Source organism: Nanorana parkeri, unplaced genomic scaffold (assembly GCF_000935625.1).
Source record: "Nanorana parkeri isolate BGI_ZX_2015 unplaced genomic scaffold, ASM93562v1 scaffold127, whole genome shotgun sequence".
NCBI lineage: Eukaryota > Metazoa > Chordata > Amphibia > Anura > Dicroglossidae > Nanorana > Nanorana parkeri.
Genome location: NW_017306395.1, coordinates 992,538 through 998,017, shown reverse-complemented (window position 1 = coordinate 998,017; position 5,480 = coordinate 992,538). Strand labels below are relative to the sequence as shown.

At 44.4% G+C, this 5,480-nt stretch overlaps 1 protein-coding gene across 3 annotated transcripts in view; it reads left to right on the top strand.

The window, feature by feature from the left end:
- CTBP2 (C-terminal binding protein 2) overlaps window positions 1-2,535 on the top strand; it is an 84,289-nt gene extending 81,754 nt beyond the window's left edge. For all 3 annotated transcript variants that reach the window (XM_018553699.1, XM_018553698.1, XM_018553697.1), the window contains one exon: window positions 2,236-2,535. The gene's annotated coding sequence lies outside the window, so the exon portion shown is untranslated. The remainder of the gene's footprint in view (window positions 1-2,235) is intronic.
- The last annotated feature ends 2,945 nt before the right edge of the window (window positions 2,536-5,480 follow it).

Below are 5,480 nucleotides of genomic sequence, written 5' to 3'. Positions count from 1 at the left end.
CCTTTTTATCCAATCTTTTAAAATGTATTTTGAGGGGCTTTGGGGAAATATTGGGGATCTAAACAGACCCTTGATATTTGCCACAGAGCAGATTAACATGTGGATCCTTGTCCTCATGGTGAGGACAAGGATCCACATGTTAATCTGCATTGCATGCTTGGAAACATCATCTTTGACCGCCTTAAATACTGCCAATTCATTAATCTGCTGTATCCTGTTGTCTGCTGTAACCTGATGTAAAGAATAAAGCACCTTTTGGAAAAAGGTATATATATATTTTCTCCCTCCTCAAATAATGCCACTCCACTCACTTGCCCTACAAGACTCCTCTGCTCTCTCAGGATTCTCCTCCTCCTACCTATCCAAGCGCTCCTTTAGGATGGATTCACACCTGGGCATTCGTAATATGCACATATGACATGCATACATCAGTTGATCACCTCACATGGCTTCCAGGACCATCTCCATGCTGATGGCACTCAAATATATCACTGCTGGTAATGATTAACATTTTCCTGTTAGATTAATCACAATTTTATTTTTTTTCTATCTAGCTATGCAATTGTATGCCTTTTTTTTCTTTTCTGACTGACAGGCCGCTGCTCCCGAAAAAGAAAAGAAAAATACGATCACAGGGAAAGGTTTATCTGCTCGATTGAGCAGATTAAACTTTCCGGTAAAAAGTGTTTCTCTCTCGGGCGGCCAGGAGAGTTGGGATGTGTACTCACCAGCCCAAGCGGCTCTATCGGGTAACAAAGGGAAGGGGCAGGAGTCCAGTGACGTCACCGCACTCCTCCCCCTTCCCTTCGTTAGCCGACAGACACTTGGGGAAGGGGGGAGGAGTCCGCTGACGTCAATGTCCGTGACATCACCGGATCTCCGACGGAAGCCGGCGGAGAGGTGGGTACGGATCAAAAGAACTTTGATCAATCAAAAAAATTTACAATTAATCATTAATTTCCACAGCCCTAAAATATATCTCTTCACTCCACAACTCACCCCCTCAGTCTCCTTGCATGTCACTAATCTATCCCCTCTGCTAATCCCTGCACTGGCTTCCAATAGCCCAAAGGATCAAATTTAAAACACCAACAACCACTTCCTTACAATACCATCCAAAACTCTGCACCCGGCTATATAGGTTCTCTAGCTCCCTCATCAACTCCTACCATGCTCACCTCCATGACTTCTCTAGAGCCCTCTCCCATTCGCTACAACCCTTAACCCCAACCTGTCCAACTCTCTTCCACCCTGACTACCTTTCAGCAATCACTAATAGACTCACTCCTCATCTCTTCAGAGACGCTTATCACACCTCAAACAATTCATCCCAACACAGCTACCTCCTCATGTATCACTTACCCCCCTCCCTCTTACAGTGTGAGCCCTCCTTAACATCTTGTCTTGAATTGTGATTGTAAGGTCATAACAAACAGTTAGTGTTCACTATATTGTAAAGGGATGCACAATCTAAATCCTATATAATAATAAACAAAGCCATGCCATGCCCAAACCCCACTAAAGGAAGATGAGGAGCTGACCTGTTATGTGCTCAGTCATAGGACCTTGTATTTACCATCCTCCTTGTCACTTGTACATCATGTGTGGTTAGCTGCAAAGTACATCACAAGTCCAGGGGTCATGTGCTTTCATGGAACTCGGAGTCTGAATGGCCCCCACAGGAGGGTTTGCCCACCTGCAGGGCAAAGATTGTATAGCATGTCTCCACTGACTGACTGCAGCTTATCTACATCACCCATCATTTCTCAGACATCTAACTATATGAGATTATGTATGAGAGAACACATTAAGGTTAAACACAAAAAACACCCACCCAGGGATTAGTTTTGTAATGTTAAATTATATGTTGCTAAGAACATAACACCAACTTTATAATAGTTTTATCACAATTTGGCTGCATAATTGGAAAGACACTTTAAGACCTCGCTCACAGCCTTCAGCTTGTTGTGTTCAGTAAGAAATTTGGTTTAGACAAAAAGAGAAAAACAAATACTAACATCTCAATCTTGCTGGGAGCTTTGAGCAGCTTTGTTGGATTCTTCAAAGAAAACCCAGTTCCAGTGGTAAGTTTGCAGGCTTCAACAAGCTTAACATGGTGCTGAAGTCTGCTCGCAGCTTGGGGAAAGTGTCGCTCGGCATCTCTCCCGCAGTTTGCCATGTGTAACCTGAGCGATTACAATGTCGCTTCATGTTTTCTGTTCCATCTCCATGTAGATTCCTCCCTGGTTTTGGCTCTCCTGCTGTCAGAGAAAGAATCATTCATTACAAGGGATCTCCCCACCTCCTGAATCACCCTTCAGCGCTCCATTCTGCCAGGCAGTACTGCATGTAGCAATAGGAACAACTGTGCTGGTTACAGACGCCAGCAATCAATGAAAGAGCATCAGAACACACAGTGGCCAGGGATAAGCGTGCCGCTACATCACACGGGGACCACCAGATGAGAACTACTTCTGCAAGCACATGACTACAGCAATCCAGGACTGTCTGTCTTTTCTGTGAGCACCAATTCCCACAATCATGTCAAGGAATCGATGCCCCTCTGGAGGTGCCAGAAGATCAATGACGTTGTGAGAGTCACAACAACATATAACATGACAGATGACAGCTACTTATAAGACACCGAACCCTAAGAGACCAATTAGTGTGTTTTGTCTCTCGTCTGTCCTTCTGCTCCACTGACTCAGGAAAACTCCATACGAATCAATCAACTGTATTTTATAACACTGATTTTTGTTTTTTATTTACCTGTTTCCATTGATTGATGTAGTGACTGTAAGTATTGCACTTCTTGTTCTGTGTGTTCTGAACTGGGTTTTAATTTTTCAGACAGACAATGAATTTAGACATCGGGAAGACTGTCCCAGACACTTTGAAGTAACAATAAACTAAAAAGGATAAAACATTTCTCATTCCATTCTTATTCTCTTACTGAGAGAGTGACGCTAGACTCCAGGTAAAGAATTCATCGTGTCATCTGACTGGCTACTCTCTGCATCACCTCTCGTGACAGACATTGGGGGGCCGCCATTGCTGGCCTTCTACAGAGGTTAGTTACCAGCTTCTGTGTTCTAGACTTTGCTGTCCGCTGGTTTTGTGTCGGTGAGTCAAAGTCTAAGAAAGGCCGAAATTCCTTCTCTTTACACTGCCAGGTTGGAGAAGCCAAAGCAACGTTCTACACACAGGCAACTCAAATGTTTCTGAAGATGCCAATGACACCCCAACATTTCCTGTCATTGTCGGTGAAGTAGATTGAAATGTAAAGACTGTGCATTACGGAGGCTGCTATGAAACCTGCAGAGACTCTGGCATGTGTCAGGACAGGGTGCATAATCAAATACAGGTCCAAGGAGAGGTGCACTGAACCGGAATTTGGAAACCAAAATAAAATTGTTAAAAGACAACTATTATATTTTTTTCTAATATCTTTTCTTCTAACCCCATTTTCCTGTTGGGGACTCTGGGGAAATATTAGGGGTCTAAAAACAGAGCACTGATATTTTAAAATATAAAAATAAATTGAGGACACGAATGCTAAATCTTCTTCTGCAGCCCCCCATTATGGCTGAATAGGAAGCCTCTAGACCCAGTGTTCCTGGTTCATCCATAAACTGTGGAGACTATATCAGTTACTATGTCCACAATCATGAACAGGAAGTGATGTAGAGCACTTCCTGTTCCTTTATAACTGGGGACATAGTCATTAACTGAGGACATAGTATGCTTACTAACGTTCAGCTATATACCACTCTGCATCCAGACTCTTCCGCTTGTCACAGAAGCCTCCTGTGATAGCGCTAACCGACTCTCCTCCCCGTTCCATTCGGCCTCTTAAAGTTTCTCTTCTCCCTGTTAAGTGCTGCTCTGTGCCCCCACCGATCCCCCGTGGCCTCTGCTGACACAGACAGCGAGAACAATAGGGACCAGATGAGACAGAGCAGCGAAACTAGAGATGCACTGCATTTCTGGCCAAAAAGACAAGAATTATACTTTCTGCATTTAGCCCAAAGTACAATTTTCAGCTGAAATGTTGGTGCATCCCGAGTGCCGAGGGCTTATTTAGGACTGCACATCTGCTGGGGAAAAATCCGTTATTCTTGGCAGCAGAGACAATAGCCCCCGTTCACACCTTGTATGCCGACAGCCAGGGCAAGATTTCTACCCTGTACAATTCAACGGCCAGGGCGGCCGCTTTTCACACATAACCACTCTAATAGCCCTGGACTCAGACAGACAGTTTGTGCTTAGGGTTGGTCATTCTGGCAAACTGGATGTGGCCATAGCAAAGTGCTGATGTGTCCAGATACAGAGCTTGTTGGCATCCGACTGCTGCAGTCTAGAGGGCCTTGTGAATGAGTCCCAAGGACTCCAGACCAGTAGATGTGTAGTTGTGGATTGGCACTTCCTGAACACCTCTTAGCACCATCAACATATAAGCATATAAGAGAGCTGGAAGAGTGTAAAGAACCCAGAGTTACCCATCAATGTCAGATCAGGAAGACCCAGACAATACCGTGCAGTCATAGCAAATCCCAGGCCAAAAGGAATTCTACTTGGGATCATGAATGAACAATGTTTGGGGCTCTGTGACAAGTGGAAAACAATCTTTAGTGTTAGTTCACACCATAGGCAATGCGTTCCAGGCCAATTCTGGCCAGAACGCACTGCGTATGGTGTGAACTAACCCCTTAAAGCTGAACTCCAGAATCACATTCGCTTTTTATCCACACACAGCTCCCTCGTCACAATCAAATGGTTTAGGGTTTCATTATAACAAAAGGTATTATTACTTTCAGACTTCTTCTCATTTTTCATCCAGTGCAGTTCAGCAGGTGAGAGGATAAAACATCACATCTGACATGCTTAACTGGGGTGGGATCAGGGGACAGACGACGACTATGGACCACATTTCCAATGAGTCCCATATGGCAATCTGACAAACTGGATGTGGCTTAGGGCTGTCCTGCCGCTCAGCGTGTGACCAGTGTTAATTGTACCTGCCCATAGAAGGATGCGTAATGTAGTCACTTCCAGTCAATACAAGACAATCCTTCCGGTGCTAAGAACTACAATTAGGAGATTGTGTGACTAGGAGCAGTTTCTCGATAGGGAGAAAACAACACCCGGTCCCATCAACAGGAAGGCATCTGAAAGAGCTGCTCTGAGGGATAATACCTAGGAAAGAACAAACAGACTATTGGAAGAATTCTCAGACATTTCTACAACATAAATGTCAGCAACTTGGGAATGATCGTGGCTGGAGTTCAGCTTTCAAAGCGCAGGGGGTGACAAAGCTGCAGCTATGCCTACCTCTCCGGCCTGACCATAAGTTCCCTGTAACGGACTAAACACAGACAGAAATGAGCAGTCCAGAGATGGATTCACAGCAAGACGATGTATTTGTGTCACATTCGCAATCAAGTCCAAGCTGGCAAACTGCACACAAATAGATTTAAAAC